Consider the following 21,815-nt stretch of genomic DNA (forward strand, 5'->3'; position numbering starts at 1 on the left):
CATAAAGTTGGTCAGCAGCAGGAAGCATGAAGTGCGCTAAAACTTCCTGGTATACGGCTGCATTGACCTTGGACCTCAGAAAACACAGTGCACCAAATCTATGGGGTATTGTGAAGAGTTTGATGCAATATGCCTCATACTTTTCATGTTCATACTTTTCAGTTGGCCCAGATTTCTAAAAATCCTTTCTTTGTGTTGGTCTTAAGTAATATTCTAATTTTCTGAGATACTGAATTTGGGATTTTCCTTAGTTGTCAGTTATAATCATCAAAATTAAAAGAAATAAACATTAGAAATATATCAGTCTGTGTGTAATGAATGAATATAATATACAAGCTTCACTTTTTGAATGGAATTAGTGAAATAAATCAACTTTTTGATGATATTCTAATTATATGACCAACACCTGTAAGTAATAACTTTTAAACAGACATAAAGTCATGGATCAGGACCAACCATGGAGATGCCATTGGGACATAACAATAATGCTTAAACTACATTTAATGAATTACATTTGATTTCTTGACTGAGGTAAAAGCAAAGGTTTTACAGGTAAAAGAAATTTTCTGGCATCATGTGACATTACCATTTAATAAATCCACTCAGCATGAATGCTATTTATTATTTTTATATATATATATATATATATATATATATATATATATATATATATATATATATATATATATATATATATATATATATATATATATATATATATATAATTAAAATTTAATAGTCACATAGTCGTAGATGTTCAAGAAATCTAGAGATCATTTAGACATGAATCAGAAAGGAAAAGGAAATTATAAATGCAAGCTCAGGAGAGAAAGAAGGTTCCCATAGACGTTTTCATGTAGTCATAGTGTTGCTACAGATTGATTGCCCATGGAGTTGTATTTCACCCACCTGCAGAAAAGCATAAATTTCGTCATGTTTTTGCAGTTACTGTTAAGATAGTAAATATGAATACTGAAGCTAGATTATATAATGTGTTTCAAACATTTTCTTAGAATTCATTGTTGGTTTTCAGTTTTAATTCATTAAATAAATCGCTTTATTTTCAATTCGATTTTATTTGTACAGTGCTTTTAACAATGGACATTGTCTCAAAGCAGCTTTAAAGAACATAAGAAACATAATACAATAAATGTAATATTATATGAAGATTAATATAATACAAAAATTAATAACAACTTATATATAAATGTGTTTGTATTGATTCTCAATGAGCAAGCCTGAGGTGACTGAGGCAACTGTGGCAAGGAAAAACTCCCTTAGATGGATGAAGAAGAAACCTCCAGAGGAACCAGACTCAAAAGGGAACAGCAGGGTACAGACCAACAATTGTGTATTGATGAGGAAATGATAGTCACCACATCACAGATATTTATTATGTATACCTTTAAACCAGAGGATACATGGCATCTGTAGCAATGCCACACTGGTTAAACTTGTTCCTTGACATCCTGATATAACCATTTTCACCCCAGCCAAGACCCCAGCTGTAAAAAAAAAATGGCCAGTAAGGAAGTAATGTGGGTGATTACTTTTATCTTATAACCTTATAATCTTATATAATATTTTCATCACTTAAAGCTAATAAAGTTACCTGTTCTTGACCAGCCAGTAGTCATGTTTTTGCCACATCGAATCATCTGTACCATAACCAACCACCAAGACAGCATGATTCAGCTTAATGCTGCTGCACATTGGCTCATCATAGATGCCTTTAATCAACCAAGTAATGATCAATTACCAACATTATGCATTAAATTATTACCTTTTTAGTAAGTAGTAAAGTACGGACTAGTAATGTGGGATTGATTTGTGATCTTCATGCAAGACTCACCGGAATGATAAAACTGGAAGGTAGTCAAACTTGCGTCTATGGCAACAGAAATGGGTCCAACAAAGGCCACAGCATCCTGTAAAGCAAACTCATCTCCACTCTTCACATATACATAGCCAGTGGAAGTAGCTCCCACAGTGGCTGGATTAAGCCTGCAGTATCCCTTCTACAAAAAAGAGAACCATCATACTTTCTGTTACTTTACATTGGAAATGCTAATCATAGTTTTTCTACAAAAATGATTTATGTCTGTCAAAACTAGTTTTGCCTATCTATCAAAATAATGTGTATTTTACTTTACTCACTATGGCCTCATAAGGGTAGGACTCCTCTGTGTCAATTCCATTGTTGGAAATAATGTAGTCAAATGCTTTATTTATCCAGCCACCATTGCAACCATAGTTCATAAATGAGCAGTCCACCAATTGTTGCTCACTCAGAGAAACCAGCTTCCCTGTCTTCCTAAATGTCTGGCCTACCAGTGACCCTGTCTAAGAAAGTACAGAAGACCTATATTAGTGATAGTCTTGCCAGAAAGGCACCATCCATGCAGCCACCCAGTTCCACTGGGCCTGACACCTACAGCCCCTTCGTCTGTGAGAGGACTGATGGAAGGAGAAGAGAGAACAAATTACAGTCTTGTAAAAGCAGATTAACTTAAAATCAAAAAGAGATGAAGGTAGGATTGAATAGCATTATGGAATCATTTACTCTTAATGGTAGTGGAAGGGCAAGTGTTTTAGAACCTGAGATGTAATTAATTAAATATTTTTGCAGTACAATCATGTTTTCCTGTTGCGCCTTACTGCACTGAAGGCCCAGCAAGAGCCACACTCCATCTGGTCTTTAAACTCAGTCACATAGCCCTTTTTCCTCCAGTCCACAATATCTTGCTGAACAGCTCCTCCTGTCGGTTGGTGATATGTAGCTGCACTGTGTTTCTTTATTCCTGTTGAAGGATCTCAGGCAGCCCTTAAACAGTCTCCCCGTACTCCTGGTTACTCTGTTTGAGATGTATTATTAAAGACGTTTAATACTTGTTTTCTGATTGTTTCCAAAGAGCAGAAGTGAAAAGGTTGTCTTTCTGGTGCATTTTTTCATAAATGTAAGAATAAAAATAAACATTTTTATATATAGCCAAGAATATTAAATTGAAGTGGAATCAGATTAAAATAATGTATAAATTTGCAAATGAAAGTTGTAAAAGTTTGGATTGTATATTTTGTCACACCCAATCATGTAAAAACCTACTGCTTCATTATTTTGGAAAACTAAATGGAGTCAATGTATTTTCTTGCTGGAAAATATTTAAATATCATTAAATTAGCTCTTTATTAGCTTAGTTTATTGCCCATAGTGGCGCACCAAAGACTAGCTCATTGCCTTCAAAATCTTTTGAGTCAGTTGTAGCCACAAGATAAATATAATTTCAAGTTTCTCAAATATATTTGATGTCAATGAGACTCCTCCTGTACAGTATTATAGATCGTACCTAATTTAATAATAAAAAATAAAAAAAAAAGATTGGACAAAAAGACATAAAATAACATAACCCAAAAAAGCTAATTACTGCATGACTTGTTTCCTTCTTATAGAATGGATTTTTTGGGGGGTTTGCAATCCATATTTAAAAGTAACATAAGATCTCTCTTACCAAACTTTAATTTCCAGGCATGAAACTCCAGGTCTTCAAGAGAGACACTAGCTGCACTGGCCAGGACCATAAGAGTGATGACAATAAGCAAATCCTTCATTCTGTAACTAATAAAAGGTCCACATTTCTGTTTTTGTGTAAAGAACTGATTTCTTAATTCCACTGTATGAAATTTTTAATTCTCCAGTTTGCGTTTACTCAAACTATTTCCCTCCAGGGTCGGGGTTCGATTCCCGCCTCTACCTTGTGTGTGTGGAGTTTGCATGTTCTCCCCGTGCCTCGGGGGTTTCCTCTGGGTACCCCGGTTTCCTCCCCCGGTCCAAAGACATGCATGGTAGGTTGATTGGCATCTCTGGAAAATTGTCCGTAGTGAGTGAATGAGTGTGTGTGCTCTGCGATGGGTTGGCACTCCGTCCAGGGTGTATCCTGCCTTGATGCCCAATGACGCCTGAGATAGGCACAGGCTCCCCGTGACCCGAGGTAGTTCGGATGAGCGGTAGAAGATGAGTGAGTGAGTGAGTTGTGTCAATGGCAAGCAAAATTGTTGGCAGGACACAGAATCCCTTGACACAACTGTATGCAGAAAGAACAAAGAAGAAGGCAAGAAGCATTCTGTCACGGGCACACCGTGGCACAGCACACACACATCAGAGCATCAGAGACGCGTCCCCGGAGTATTGGCGCGCTTCCGGACTACACTCCCCATCAGCCATCTCCTACACTGATTACACCGTCACCTGTTCCTCATCTCCGCTCTCTATTTAAACTGAACTTGAACTTCATACCAGTGCGAGGTTGCGACTTGTGTAGTACAGTCATTCTGAGCGGTTTCCTGTGTTCTGATTTTCCCGTTTCAACTCTGTTTATTGATTCTGACCTTTCTGATTGTTTGCTGCCTGCCCTGACCCTTTCCCTGTTTCTCGTTTCCGATTTTCGCCTATTCTCTGACATCCGTGTTTTGCCCGTCCTGATTATTGCCTGTCTGACTTCGCCTGTGTATTCTGTCAATAAATCGCTGCAAATGGATCCTCAGCCATATGCCTCCTCCTTACAGGCGTTTCTATGCTGATGCTCGGGCGGTGTGTGTGGTTTGTTGCCCGTGACACATTCTAGCAGATGCTTCTCACTAGAGATGAGCCGGATACTCGGCTGAAACGAGTATCCGGTACGGATCATCATTGGAAAACATCAACGACAATCATCTGATTGTGTCAGCGTTCTGTGATAGGCTAGTCACAGCGCCCCTCCCCTACACACATACAGATGTATTGTGTTGCTGTGTCTCGCTCTGCGCACTCACAGTCACACACAGAACAGCTCTCTGTCTCTCCCTCAGTCACTCGGGTTCGCGGGTCTTTTCTGTCAACGTTTAGGGTTTCTTCAGCTTTTTACTTCGGGTTGTAACGTTAATAATACGTACTTACTAACCAGTAGAGTTCTGGTAAACGTGGGTTCGTTCAGACGTGGTGCTTGCTTGGTAGAATGTGACTCGCATTGCGTCTCTGCCTGTCGGAGATTCTTTTTCTTTTTTAAACCTTCAGCTGTCTCTAACCAGTAACCAGACACTGAGTGTCTGACAAGTTTTTGCGGTATTTCATAAAAACATAAAGGTAGTAAGCTAGTGTTATAAATATTATAAATTAATTATTAAGCTACACACACTCACACACACACACACTGATCATAAAAAAAGTAAAAGTTAAAAAAGAAAGTTATGTTGTTCATTACATTTTACTTCATAATTGCACTGCATTGTTTTGTTTTCATTGTTGCAAAACTTGTTCTGTAATATAGTTTGTTTGCTATCGTGATCAAAACCATTGATCTGAAGCTCAATCCTGATGCTGTCCTGTAAATATTTTTCTAATCAGCAATAAATATAACAATTTCTGATCAACCCATATCAATTGCATGCTTAAAATAACATACCGGTTAAAGCCCCGCCCATTTCAAGACAAGCCCCGCCTACTCCGAGTACAGATACAGATACAGATAATTCATATGGTTAACAGATACAGATACAGATAATGCTGTACTCGCTCATCCCTACTTCTCACCCTCTCTTTGGTCAGTTTGACCCTATGAAAATTTCCACCTTGGTGGACAATAAAGACAATACGATACAATACAAATATTATTTCAAGTATAAACAGATTTCACAGAATGCTTAAAAAGTTGGATTGCCACTCTGTAAAGTGGTTATTTCAAATTGTATTTGTTTGTTTCTTTGTTTTACTTTTTACAGTAATCTAGCAGATTTGTTTACTCTTGTCATAAATTTCACTTACATTTAATTAATTTTTACTCTATTAAGATTTGCTGCTGTATGACATTTAATAGTGCTAAAATAATTAAATACACATATTTTTGAAGGTTTTCAGTGAAGAGACAGAGTTCCTTTCCAGGTTCAGCTGTCTTTTTGAAAAAAAGCAACCAGAGTCATCACTCAGCAGAAGCTTGTGACCACCAGCAGGTAGCTCTGAATACAAAAATGCACAAAAATTGTACAAATTGAATCCAGTTTAGCAAGAATACACACAGTTTCTTTATCTATAGCTGGGTGTGGGCAGGAAGCCTGAACATGGCTGTGCTGGGTGTTCACTGTGCCCAGCTATGTGCCCATCTCACCTTGGAGGGCAGGATCCAGGAAGCTCAAAGTCAACTCAAAGCCCAGCAGGACAGTTTCTTCCCAAAAGCCATCAGACTCCTTAATAACTGAACTGAACTGTACTGAGCACACCATACACACGCACAACATCTGTGTGGACTGCACAGACCTACACCACATACTTCTATAAACTTGTTTACATGCTGCTTACATTCATCAAACTGTTTACATGCTTACTGTTTACAAACTGTTTACATCCTGTTTTGCACACTTTTTACTTTTTTGCTCTTTGCACACACTGTCTAACATTTCAGTCACTTTGCTTATACTGTACAATATTTCAGTTGTTGCTGTTTTTGCACAATCTTATACACTATATCAGGGACCTGCTGCTAAGAAACTGTGTTCATTCTAGTATTACTGCACACAATATTGTCTGAACTTACAGTATTTACATATAGTATTGGCACTGGTCGGTCGGTGCTGTATTTTGTTTACTGTCTTTTGTGTACTGTCTTTTTTGTATTTTGTGTATTGTCTTGTAACCTTTTGTCTGCACTGTCTTTTGTCCTGCACTGTCTTGTCTGTCTTGTTTGTATTGTCCTGCACTGTCTTGTCTTGCACTGTTTGCACCAGGTTGCACAGTTGCACTTTATGTGGCTAGGACTACTTACTAAGTCCTAGCCCTGTCTTTGCTTTATGTAGCACCTTGATCCTGGAGAAACGTTGTCTCATTTCACTATGTACTGCAACAGCTATATATGTTACAAATGACAATAAAAGCTTCTTGACTTGACTTGGCTTGACATCCTCAGAGACATCAGGTGTTTGTGTTGGGGTTTGTGCTGAAATGGCGCATGAAGCCTGTGCTTAATATTAATGAAAAATTGTTTTTATTGCAATCTGAATCAGTATCACTGTATGTATAAGTTAATGTGTTTAACTTGATTGTACACTTTTAACTCTTATTTAATTTGTCAGACAGTGAACAGAAGCCAAGTTCTAAAGAAGATAGTATCTATAGAAACTGGATCAGTACCATGCGTATGATCTGTGAAGACCTGAACCCTGATACAAAGGTCAGAACAAAGTTCCTCTCAAACAGTTACACATATTTATATTTTATGAGTAGAAAGATTTTTATTGTTGTTCCTATCTATAGCTTGTATACACTGGAATGAAATGTTTCTCCATGACTATAGTGTAATATATACTGTAACAGTACACAAGACTACATAAAGTGCAAACTATTCAGTAGTGTAGCAGAAATAAGTGTGCATGTGTAAGTGTACAAGCAGCTTGATCAATAATTATTTTAGCAAATCATCCAACAACCTTTTTCAAATTTCATTTTACTACTGAACTCAAATTCAAAGAAAAAAAAAAAATCCATTGATTAGTTTCATTGTACAGATTTCCACTGTAACACCAGATGTTTGCCTGTGACAGTCTGCTCATGCACATGAGATGAAAATCTGTTGGTGCATTGCTATCAGGTCATTGTGGTGGTGATAGTGAAATATCCCTTTCTTTACTTTCTTCAGGCCAACAGAAGCAGCACCACCATTTGTGCTACACGAACACTTTCCACAGTACGTTCTGGAAGGTTAAGTACAGTACTTCTCTCTCTATCTGTCTTTCATGCTCACTGCTGTTTGGCTCAGCAGATTTTCTTTCTTGCAGGGTTTGTCAGATGAGGCAGAAGAAGTGGTGTATCAGATGAAGAGGGTGACAAGTGTGGGCCAGAGGGAGGAGAAAGCAGCTATATTATATGTTATATTAGAAAGTTGAACAGAAGGTGGATTTATTGTCAGAACAGTAGTCAGTAACATGATTAACAACAGACCAGAAAACAGTCTGATGTCTTTGTGCATCAATAATGGAATATTTTATCTTGTTTGCTACATGCAACTAATTATAACTAACTAACATTATATATATATATATATATATATATATATATATATATATATATATATATATATATATATATATATATATATATATATATATAAATAAAGGACCTCACTGAATGCATTGTTCTAATGTATTAATAATAATAATAATAATAATAATAATATTAATAATAATAATATTATTATTATTAATAGCAGTATTATATACAATGTTTCTCATTACACTGTCTGGACATGGACATAATTCAGACATTTCCTCATTATTTCTTATTTTATTAATAAGGTTGTTAAAAGGTCTGTCAGTTTTGGGCAAAATCTGGGCTTTTTTAATTCTCCATGAAGTCATATTTCAATAAATATTGTTGGATAACAGATGTTAAAAGTATCCAAGGTTCAGTGGACATGTAGTACTTGGTGTTGTGTCTTGTTAAAACACAGAACAACTTAATCCCTTTGCTCTCATTTATTCTTATTGACAAGAAGGCTTGATACACAGTACACAGGTTCCACAGGATAAATGGAATGCATAAGAGACACAGGATGAGCAGGAAATGTTAAAGATGATAAGGATGCTAAAGATGGTTTTCTGGTCACTACAAACAATATAACAAAGAAATCAGGCTCACAAACAATAATAAAGATGGAAATCATACAACATCAAATATAATATCTATAACCCTACTAATGACAAATATACAACTCATCAAATTCAATGAAACAATACAATACAAAACTTACATAACTCATCTTATGGAAAGGATTCAAACACATGGTTGAGTGCCCATCTTCAGGCCCACACCTCCCCAATATAAAAGAACAATGGAAGGAAATGAGGTCTATTTATAGGCCTCAGCTGAGGATTATGGGTAATGAAGTGCACTAGAAAATGGTGATGCAGTCTGCAGAGGATTGTGGGAAATATAGTATAAAGCAAAAAAATAAAAACAAGTCTAATTCACAACAAATATTCATTCACTGATTTTGCTGCATGGGGGGCACGGTGGCTTAGTGGTTAGCACGTTTGCCTCACACCTCAAGGGTCGGGGTTCGATTCCCGCCTCCACCTTGTGTGTGTGGAGTTTGCATGTTGGTTGTAGGTTGATTGGCATTTGTGTATATAAAATATTTTAATAAACTATTCTGAATATCTGTCATCAAAAAACTCAGATATTCAGTGTCAAGTTCTGTTTTTAAAAGCTAATTAGATTTAAGAACATGGAATCTATCCTTGTTACATGATCTGTCTATCCATGTTATATTGTATATGAATAAACCAAGCCAAAGGAAGCCGTCCAGTAATGTTTACTGTCTCATGTATTATGTGCAATGCTACTTGCTAAGTTCTGAGTGAAGATGGAGCACATTTGAAATTTGAATCTAATCTTGCGAATGGAGCCATTGTTTATATTCCTACTACCAGGCCATGTGTCCTAACTATGCACACACACAAAACAGCTAATACACGGATGCATTCACAACCTGAGCAGCTACTATATTTGTTTTGTGTGTATGTGAAAGTGGAATGCTGGTCATAATTCTTCCTGAATTTTTTTGACTGCAGAAAAGTCTGCAACACACTGCAACCACCTTCTTTTCTTGCTGATTTTTCCATATGTCTTCTCTGCTGATGCCTCCATGGTTTATAAGCAGATTTTGTTCCTGCCTTTCCAGGTATCACAGGGAATTACACAACAGTGCCCATGCAGTTTATAACTGCACACCTCCTCAGGCCAGGTCAAGTCTAAATTTACCAAAGTTCACAAAACATTTATTTCTAAAGGTATAAACATGCTGATAGTACAACAGCATGTTATTGGTGGAACAGTATTTTGCTTCTAGCCATCATGTGTCTCTATCCTTTAGACAAACATCTAACGGCTTTAAACTTTAGGCAGTATCTAGTTTAGTATCTCACATTTTTGCACTGAACATGCAATAACTGTTATTTTGTACACGTTCTATGTTTTATTCCATTGTATTATTAGTTATGCAGTTGTGTTTAAAATGGTCCTTTTGTTCCCAAATAATTACAGTATGAATACTTGCAATAATAGATTTGTTTAATTTCAGCGATAAAACAAAATGCCTCCTCAGTCAACCAGCAGTAAAGCTATACAATATAAGAGCTATTGGTATATTAATGTTTTCGATACATCTTGAATTTAACTTTTTATTAAAGAAATTATTCAGGAAATAATAAAGATGGCTTTGATAATCAACTGTCTTCCGAGGTGACTTCTCAATGGTGGTCTAAATAGAGATGAAAGCAGCAGCCTGAATGAGGAGAAAACAAACACACATTCACACACTAATGCTTTGCATCATATTGCATAATCTCAAACCTATCACCTTATAAACAGTGTTTTGGAGTCATGATGGTCACACTATGACATTTGGATACCACTCACAGAGATGTTCTCTTCTTGATCACTTCCAATGCAAGAAATCTCTACTTGCACTACTTAGAAATGTTGGTCTGATATATGATCTTTTGTAAAATCTGGTCTGAGATATTCCGACTCAGTACATCCCATATGTACTTATTGAAAGAGACATGCATTGACTAAATCGCATCAATCGCAGGGCACACACACACACACACACACACTCTCATTCACACACTAGGGCCAATTTTCCAGAGATGCCAATCAACCTACAACCAACATGCAAACTCCACACACACAAGGTGGAGGCGGGAATCGAACCCCGACCCTTGAGGTGTGAGGCAAACGTGCTAACCACTAAGCCACCGTGCCCCCTTGCAGAGATCATTTAGTTCATTAATACGGAAAAAATATTGATATAATCGATTATAATAGTTTGTGCAATCCTTTTCATACTGTGTCTAAAACTGCATCCTTAAAAATATTCTTGTTTGCCGTAACCCGACCGACCCTGTCAATTTAGGACCGACTCAATTTTTTTTTTTTTTTTGCTACAAGTCCGACTTGCCGGTTGTAAATTTGCGTTAAGACCGGCCTTTTTTTTTACTCTTCAAACAACTAATACAAAAGCAATAAAATAATATTAACGGGTTCGGGCAAATTAATACATCTAAAAAAATCATTAAAACAGTTCAACACTGCTTTAACTGGGCACGAAGTTCTGGAAAAACTGTGCCCAGCATCAAAATAAGGTTTGCAATGATGCGCCCGAAGGCACGGGTTGAAGACCCAGTCAGTGACGTCACGATCTGCTAATTTGTTTAAAGTCATACCTACGTAATCACCATCACCAAAATTGTACTTTTTTTTACATTGAAACTTGAAAAAAATATATAGACCTACCTACCGACCCTTTTTTTTTACTGTTATTTTGCAAACCAAAATATTTTTAAGGATGGCCTGAGCTTAATATATTTGACCTTTTATTGTGGAGCTACAACATATGTTCTCACACACAGCAGGTCTCCTTTGCTCTACTGCAGATTATTTAACTCAGCACGTCGTAGCGTCACCAATAGCGCAGCCAATAGGAAGCGCGCTCACATTAATGCAGGATTTAACTTAAACAACCCTCGAACTTTAATACTTAAAAGTTTAAATTGACAGATTGAGCTTAACTTTAATTTGGGGATCGATTTACTTTAATTGACCTGCTGTTGTGGTCCCTTAATGTTTTATTTGCATTTTTTGGTCGCTTGTTTTACTCTGATTGGACAGATCCAAGCACGCGCTTATTAAATATTCACGAATTTGACGCGAACGTTCTAGAATTACGGCGCCTCCATTTGTTTATGTTTGTACTGTATTTAAACGCTCGAGGTCCGCGCGTGCTTAAGTGTTTCAAAATAGTTTAAACGCTTCTGATTACAGGTTGAAACGAGGAATCTGCAGAAGGAGCCGAGATAATATCAGGTATTTGTGTAGGATATAATCATATATCAGAAATAATCTGATCGTGTAAGTCATATAGGCTATTCGTATAGACCTTTTAAATTATTTTACATTCAGGAGGCGAGATAATTCTGGATAGCTGTTAATGGGAATTTTTTGACTTCTTTCTTTCTTTCTATTTATTCATTTAGCAATTGTTTAGATGGATAAACATGTATAGTTCAATAGCACTGAGCTCTTATCTGTTGATTACAAATCATTTAGCTAGGATGGACGTCAACCGCAGAAACTTTCCCAGCAAGTTGTGGCATTTGGTGAATGATCCTCAGATTTGCTCAATCTGCTGGGATGACAGTGGGGAAGGAATACTGATCTGTCAGGAGGCCTTCAAAGCTGAAGTCCTATCTACAGCCAACAAGCGGATGAACAAGTACTTCGAAACGAAAGACTTCATCAGTTTTATTCGCCAGCTAAACCTGTATGGCTTTAGAAAAGTGCACCCAGACTCTGAGATCTCAGAGTGGCAAGTCAGCACCATACATCACTTTTCCAACCCCAACTTCAAACGGGCTAACCCAGAGCTTCTGGTCAATTAAAAGCGACTGACGCCTTCCAACAAGGCCAAGCTTGTCGCTGGGCCAGAAGTGTCCGACCAGTCAAGACATTCCCATTCTCCGATGCGGAATTCCCCTGAGAACTCTGCTGTGGTCGGTCAGTATATGGGTATATCAGAACAAACTATATATGGATATATATCAGAACAAACTATATATGGATATATATCAGAACAAACTATAAGTCAATATACTTTAATTGACTTGCTGTTGTGTTCCCTTAATGTTTTATTGCATTTTTTTATTGGTGGGGTGTTTGAAATTTCAAAACAAAATATTCTCAAATAGCATCTTTTCTACGTTCACCTACAATTTATTAAACAGCAGGATTTCATTTTGCAATTGAATGAAGTCGCAGTCACTTGTTTTACTCTGATTGGATAGATCCAAGCCCGCGCTTATTGTATATTCATGTATTTTAACAGAACATTCTAGAATTACCACACGTCTACCTTAGTTTTGAATTTAAAGGCACAAGGTCCAAGCGTGCTTAAGTGTTTGTAAATAGTTTAAACGCTTCTGATCATGGATGAAAACGAGGATTCTCCAGAAGGAGCTGAGATTCCAGGTATTTGTATATGATCTAGTCATTTATCAGTAATAATCCGATCGTGTAAGTCATGTAGGCTATTCGTATAGACCTTTTTTTAAATTAATTTTTTATTTATTTTACACTCATGAGGCCAGCCAACTCTGCACAGCTGTTGCTAGCTTGTTGTTGATTTAAATTTTTTTGATGTCTTAATCATTATTTATTTATTGATCAAATCATTTGTTAATGAAAATGGATAAATGTGTTAGATAGCTGCCTTGCTAACTAGTTAGCACTTCAGATCAACTGTCACAATCTAGTTAGCAATTGTCTAGATGGATAAACATCTATAGTTTAATAACTCTGAGCTCTTATATTTTGGTTACAAATCATTTAGCTGGCATGGAAGTCAATGAAATACTTCACTCTGTCCGGATCAACCGCAGAAACTTTCCCAGCAAGTTGTGGCATTTGGTAAATGATCCTCGGATTTGCTCAATTTGCTGGGATGACAGTGGGGAAGGAATACTGATCTGCCAGGAGGCCTTCGAAGCTGAAGTGCTATCTACAGCCAACAAGCGGATGAACAAATACTTTGAAACAAAAGATTTCATCAGTTTTGTTCGTCAGCTAAACCTGTACGGCTTCAGAAAAGTGCGCCCAGGCTCTGAGATCTCAGAGAGGCGAGACAGCACCATGCATCACTTTTCCAACCCCAACTTCAAACGGGCTAACCCAGAGCTTCTGGTCAAGCTAAAGCGACTGACGCCTTCCAACAAAGCCAAGCTTGCCGCTGGGCCAGAAGTGTCCAACCAGTCAAGACGTTCCTATTATCCGATGTGGAATTCACCTGAGAACTCTGCTGTGGTTGGTCAGTATATGGGCAGAACAAACTATAATTTATTCTTTTATTTATACATACATTTATCTTTAGTAATTACATACACATATTCACATACATTCATAACTATGTGCTATTTATTAGCATAACCCATCTATTTTGTGGCATGTAAGGGGGAGGATGTAGGAGTTATGAAATCTAAGTACATTAAGCAGCAGAAAGTACATACAGACAGTAATGGGAGCTCAGGATTGAAGCAGGGTTCTTTGGATCTATACTGTGAAAACACGACCCACTACCCCATAACTGTAGTAGCTGAGCTAGCTCTAGTACTCGAAAAAACGTTTTTTGGAAAGGTCAGTTTTGCATCAAGTAAGTAATATATGAAGGATTGGAATTTATAGAAAACTGCATGTAAGAATGATTTCTGGGCCCCGTGTGCATATTCAGACATCTTGGTCCTTTCCACCTTCCTTCTCATTCTCCTAACCGTTATAGACCAGGTCCTTTCAAAAGAATTTGTACTGTAAGAATATGAAGGAATTTGTAAAGAAAACAGACAAAGAAAAAGTGCTAGCTATCTAACATTGTTGCCTTGGCATTCATCTGTACTTTTATTACTTTTTTTTCATTAATGTATGATTTGTCTCTATCTGTTCAGGCACAGATTTAGTTGAGCATCAAGGAACTCCTTATCACCTGTACTCTCAGCAGGGGAAGGGGTCCAACACAACACCCCAAACCTCCCAGGCATTTGTAACAGCTCATGGTGATTCACGCCCTGAGTTCTGTCACTTCCAGATGGATTTTTCGTGGGCACATCCATCCAGTCAAATGCTACAGGGCTCACATGGTGATTCAAGGTCTGAGTTCTGTCACTTCCAGACGGATTTTCCGTGGGCACATCCATCCAGTCGAATGCAACAGGGCTTACGTTGTGCAGTGCCTGATGGGAATTTAGGTGCCTTCATACCTTATTACTCACAATGCAGACCTGATGCACCAGGTAACGAATAGTTAATAGTTTAATTACCCCAAGACTAATAACCAGCCCAGTTGCATGCTGCTGTAGCAAACACAATAGTATTGGGCATTAGTATGACGTATGCTTGCATGCAATATTGGATGTAGCCAGGTGCAATTTTTCACAATTTCAGTGTTGTGTCTTAAGAAGTAACAGATATTTGTTTAACCTCCACGAGTATCACTTTATCTATCCAACTTTTTTCCCAAATATAGATTTCTAGGAAATATAAATTAATATGACATATTATATTATCAGTCAATATAATTCTATTATAAATTGTTCACAAATTGTGCTTGCCTGATCTGTCTAGCCTCTAATAATGAGTGTAGTATAAAGCACAAAGAATGTAAAAATATTACAGTAATACATTTATACATTTATTTATAATATAACATTTAACATGTTATTTAAAATAAAATTTTCAGAACATGGCTTTCCTTTATGTCTTTAGTTCCACAAGCAGGCACTATAACCAGCAAGTCCCACAATGCCTTGCATATACTGCTTGTTATCAAAATGCAAGTGATTACAGCACTTGGCATTGTATTTGGTTTTGTTTGAAAGCCTTCATATATGGTTTTTAACCTTATGTTTAATAACATATTTAAAGTGTTATTTGTGGTGCTTTATGCACATGATTTCTGTTGATTTAATGGACCCTTAATTTGGCCAACTGGTATATTAGTCAGGCTTTACATTGCACATGATCTATTTCTGTGTACATTGAGTGTTTATAATCAGAATCAGAATACTTTATTAATCCCCAGGGGGAAATTGGGTAATACAGTTATTTTAAAACCTGATATTTCACCTTGCCGTTTAGTCCAGTAGATGGACAATAGGAGCTGCATTGTATTGTAATGTTGTTCCAGAATAACGGATTAGTGAGATGTTTGTAACATGTTACACAACAACGAGCCGTTTGTCAGATTTCATTGTTTTGTTTTATTGCAGAGTATCAGTGCTATATGCCAGGCTCCTTGGATTCAAACATGCGCTGCTCCCAACAAGAAGTTGCCTCCTACACTCATTGTGGCTTTGATCCTGTGAGAGCTGAGAAACTTTTTTTTTAGTTTAAGTACTAATCAAAAGGAATTGTCAGTGCAATAATTTTAGAATGTGTAGCTACAATAAGGTTTGATAGGAATGTAAACGAAAACCTTAATGTGTGCTGTAACACAGAATTTTACCACTTATTGTCCAGGACTACTCATTTAGCCACCGCCAGTACACTGTCCAGAATCCAAACTGGCAATCAGCTGATGCTCCAGATCCCAGGAAAAGTTACATGAACCTGGATACCGATGAAGTGGAAGTTGAAGTGCAGGTAAGTTTAGGCAGAGCATTGCAGGTCAGATGAGATGTAAAAATAAAACCTTAATGTGTGCTCTAACACAGAATTTTACCACTCATTTTCCAGGACCTCTCAGTCAGCCATGTCCGTTGCACTGCTCAGGATCCCAACTGGCAAACAGCTGATGATCCGGATCCCAGGAAAAGTTACATGAACCCAGATTTTCAAAGTGGAAAATGAAATGCAGGTCAGATTATACAGAAAGTTTTATTATGCAGTTAAGTCACATTAGATGATCCCCATCAAGAACACCCCCTGTGCTAATAATAGACTTTGTGTAATATATATTGTATGTACTATAAGGACCAAAACTCTGTATCGATTACCAGGTTTATCACTTAAATCTGATAGTTCAAGGTCATATACTGTGCTTAATTTTAAATGGACAATTCAAGGCCATATTTCATGTAAACACTAACATGTCTGCTCCTAAAATGCACTGATAATTGTAGTCGTTTTACCAAACAGCAGTGATGCACCTTGATACAATTTTTATTTTGACTTTGTGAGATTGATTTTTTTAATTAATGTATTTTTTTAACAAAAGTGCAAGGTAATAAAAAAACACTAAAACCATAACCTAACCATAAATTGTTTACAATGTAAATCAGCATGTGCAACTATTCAGCTGGTAAAATGCTGTTAATCTATACTACTGTATTTACTAAGCAACCTGATTAATTCTGTTCTTTGCACCTGCTTTAACATGAACACACAGTTACAAATTTGTTAATGTTTTTAGTCAATGCATGTCTCTTTCAATAAGTACATATGGGATGTACTGAGTCGGAATATCTCAGACAAGATTTTACAAAAGATCATATATCAGAACAACATTTCTAAGTAGTGCAAGTAGAGATTTCTTGCATTGGAAGTGATCAAGAAGAGAACATCTCTGTGAGTGGTATCCAAATGTCATAGTGTGACCATCATGACTCCAAAACACTGTTTATAAGGTGATAGGTTTGAGATTATGCTATATGATGCAAAGCATTAGTGTGTGAATGTGTGTGTTTGTTTTCTCTTCATTCAGGCTGCTGCTTTCATCTCTATTTAGACCACCATTGAGAAGTCACCTGGGAAGACAGTTGATTATCAAAGCCATCTTTATTATTTCCTGAATAATTTATTTAATAAAAAGATAAATCCAAGATGTATGGAAAACATTAATATACCAATAGCTCTTATATTGTATAGTTTTACTGCTGGTTGACTGAGGAGGCATTTTGTTTTATATCGCTGAAATTAAACAAATGTATTATTGCAAGTATTCATACTGTAATTATTTGGGAACAAAAGGACAATTTTAAACACAACTGCATAACTAATAATACAATAAAATAAAACATAGAATGTGTACAAAATAAGAGTTATTGCATGGTCAGTGCAAAAATGTGAGATACTAAACTAGATACTGCCTAAAGTTTAAAGCCGTTAGATGTTTGTCTAAAGGATAGAGACACATGATGGCTAGAAGCAAAATACTGTTCCACCAATAAGGAGTTAGGATGCTCAAGCAGCAAAATGTTGTACTATCAGCATGTTTAGACCTTAGAAATAAATGTTTTGTGAACTTTGGTAAATTTAGACTTGACCTGGCCTGAGGAGGTGTGCAGTTCTAAACTGCATGGGCACTGTTGTGTAATTCCCTGTGATACCTGGAAAGGCAGGAACAAAATCTGCTTATAAACCATGGAGGCATCAGCAGAGAAGACATATGGAATAATCAGCAAGAAAAGAAGATGGTTGCAGTATGTTGCAGACTTTTCTGCAGTCAAAAAAATTCAGGAAGAATTATGACCAGCATTCCACTTTCACATACACACAAAACATATAAAAGCTGCTCAGGTTGTGAATGCATCCGTGTATTAGCTGTTTTGTGTGTGTGCATAGTTAGAAGGACACATGGCTTGGTAGTAGGAATATAAACAATGGCTCCATTCGCAAGATTAGATTCAAATTTCAAATGTGCTCCATCTCCACTCAGAACTTAGCAAGTAGCATTGCACATAATACACGAGGCAGTAAACATTACTGGATGGCTTCCTTTAGCTTGGTTTATCCATATATAACATGGATAGACAGATCCACGTAACAAGGATAGATTCCATGTTCTTAAATCTAATTAGCTTTTAAAAACAGAACTTGACACTGAAAATCTGAGGTTTTTGATGCCAGATAATCAGAATAGTTTATTAAAATATTTTAAATACACGAATCATTTTATATTCATTACTTGTTTAATTTTCCCTTCACCTCCCCTCCCAGGCCATGAAGCCTGTCCCAGGAATAATGTGAGCAGGTCTTGAAATTCATGGTGTATCAGTCATCAGTCCACTTCAGGGCATCACACACAAACACTCCATACACAGAACTTCTATACAGTTGTGTTCTTCCACCTTGTAGGAACTATTTTACATTTGTATACATATATAGTAGATTTATATAAAGTATATAGAATAAAGTACAGAAATCCAAATAGAACATGACAAACTCTACACAGACAGTAACTCTGGATTAAGCTCTGGAGTTGAAGTACACACTGAGGCAATGTGTTGTCAATTCAAGACATTTAAATACTTAAATATAATATCCTGTACTCTGCAGCAAAATCAGTGAATGAATATTTATTGAAATAAGACTTCATGGAGAATTAAAAAAGCCCAGATTTTGCCCAAAACTGACAGACCTTTTAACAATCTTATTAATAAAAAAATAAGAAATAATGAGGAAATGTCTGTCCAGACAGTGTAATGAGAAAAACATTGTATATAATACTACTACTACTACTACTACTATTAATAATAATAATAATAAATACATTAGAACAATGCATTCAGTGAGGTCCTTTAGATATATATATATAGTTGCATGTAGCAAACAAGATAAAATATTCCATTATTGATACACAAAGACATCAGACTGTTTTCTGGTCTGTTGTTAATCATGTTACTGACTACTGTTCTGACAATTAATCTACCTTCTATTTAACTTTCTAATATAACATATAATATAGCTGCTTTCTCCTCCCTCTGGCCCACACTTGTCACCCTCTTCATCTGATACACCACTTCTTCTGCCTCATCTGACAAAAAAAGCAGAAAAGCAAGAAAGAAAATCTGCTGCACCAAACAGAAGTGAGCATGAAAGACAGATAGAGAGAGAAGTACTGTACTTAACCTTCCAGAACGTACTGTGGAAAGTGTTCGTGTAGCACAAATGGTGGTGCTGCTTCTGTTGGCCTGAAGAAAGTAAAGAAAGGGATATTTCACTATCACCACCACAATGACCTGATAGCAATGCAACAACAGATTTTCATCTCATGTGCATGAGCAGACTGTCACAGGCATACATCTGGTGTTACAGTGGAAATCTGTACAATGACACTAATCAATGGATTTTCTTTTCTTTGAATTTGAGTTCAGTAGTAAAATGAAATTTGAAAAAGGTTGTTGGATGATTTGCTAAAATAATGATTGATCAAGCTGCTTGTACACTTACACATGCACACTTATTTCTGCTACACTACTGAATAGTTTGCACTTTATGTAGTCTTGTGTACTGTTATATATTACACTATAGTCATGGAGAAACAACATTTCATTCCAGTGTATACAAGCTATAGAGAGGAACAACAATAAAAATCTTTCTACTCATAAAATATAAATATGTGTAACTGTTTGAGAGGAACTTTGTTCTGACCTTTGTATCAGGGTTCAGGTCTTCACAGATCATACGCATGGTACTGATCCAGTTTCTATAGATACTATCTTCTTTAGGACTTGGCTTCTGTTCACTGTTTGACAAATTAAATAAGAGTTAAAAGTGTACAATCAAGTTAAACACACTAACCTATACATACAGTGATACTAATTCAGATTTAAGATTGCAATAAAAAATGTTCATTAATATTAAGCACATCTTACGCCGAGCCTCCTCCTCCACAGATTTATAGCTCTTACCTATGAGAAAAAAGCAAAAGTCATCTCAACACTTATGAGTTCATTTTTGCATTAAAATAAAAAAAAAATCTTTTAAATGTATTTGAAATTAGGTTATCCTTTTCTCATAAAATGAATAATCTTCCTTATTATTATTACCATTTCTAAGATGTACACTGTGTATATTACTAGAAATCCTTTTATGAAATGCTCCATTGACAGTTTAAGAAGATTTCTCACCAAATTCCAGTTTCCAGGCATGAAACTCCAGGTCCTCCAAAGAGATTCTGGCCGCAGTGGCCAGTGCCACAAGAGCACTGACAAGCAGCAAAACCTTCATTCTGCTGAGACAATATAATCAGACTGTGTCTGTAATGAAAAGACAATGTGAACTAAATAAGATTAGCTTTTTCCATTCTCCTAAATATCACACCTCTTCTCTATTTCTCACAACTGTTCCACTCGTTCACTGGTTTCACTTTGTTTAAGATAGTTGCAAACAGGAAATACAAAAGTGTAACCAGCTGCCTACATTAGAGTCTATCAATCTTGATTAATTATAATATAATTAAGATAATATACAATAATATACAAATATATGTGTGTGTGTGTGTGTGTGTGTGTGTGTGTGTGTGTGTGTGTGTGTGTGTGTGTGTGTATTATAAATACCTGACTGGAGTTCTTCACTGAATAGAGAGCTGCCACATTGTTCCTGAGTTTATATAATGCTGTGTTACTGGCCTGTTCAGATGCTTGTCACACACAACCACAACTCATTTTTACTGGAAAGTTATATACCATATTTGTTTAGAGGAAATTCCACAAAAAAGGCCTTTACAGATGAATTTTCCACAGGAACTACAATAACAATAATACAACCTAAAGAATAGCTGAGATCATAGCTACCTAAGCTGGGAACTGTGTGTGATATTAGAAAATATGAATTCTTGCGATAAAAAAATGGACATTTAAAGGAAGCCAAATATGTTTAGTTTTAACCTTAAAGTCAATAATTTATAAATGTATTATAAATAACTTATAGAATACACATGACCACAGTAAAAAAAAGCAAGTGTGGTATATTAGAAAATATAAATTCTTGCAATAACAAAAAATGGAAAATTTAAAGAAAGCTAAAATATGTTTAGTTTTAACTTTAAAGTCAATTGTTTATTTTTTTTATAAATAACGTAAATTGTATTAGAATACATGTGAATACAGTAATACAGTAATGTTTAATTTTGAAAGTAAACTAAATTTTACAATATTTTTAAAATACTTAAAACACAGAAAGTATGTTCTTGTCAGGGATAAGCGCGGACCTTTGGACACGTGCGAATGTTTTTGTTATTGTCACGTGTCTGCCCCGCCTTCGTCTGCTCTTCCCTGCCTCCTCACCTGTTGCCCATTCTGTGATTGTCTGTGTGTGTATATATGTGAGCCGCGTTGCCAATGGCAGCGCGGATTCATTAGTGTATTTAGTTTAGTTAAGTAACGTTAGTTCCCCGTGTCGTGTGGATGTCTGTTTGTTTCCCTTCTGTATTAAACCCCTATCATTTGAAGCTATCCTGCCTACGGGTCTGTCCCGTTCCCACCGCATCCGGGGGCCTGACAGTTCTATACTATTTTATTAATTTTTA

General features: G+C 36.4%; 1 pseudogene; it reads right to left on the reverse strand.

The window, feature by feature from the left end:
* Window positions 1-858: 858 nt before the first annotated feature.
* LOC132852478 (procathepsin L-like) lies at window positions 859-20,544 on the reverse strand (annotated as a pseudogene).
* Window positions 20,545-21,815: the final 1,271 nt, after the last annotated feature.

This window comes from Tachysurus vachellii, chromosome 10 (assembly GCF_030014155.1).
Source record: "Tachysurus vachellii isolate PV-2020 chromosome 10, HZAU_Pvac_v1, whole genome shotgun sequence".
Lineage (NCBI taxonomy): Eukaryota > Metazoa > Chordata > Actinopteri > Siluriformes > Bagridae > Tachysurus > Tachysurus vachellii.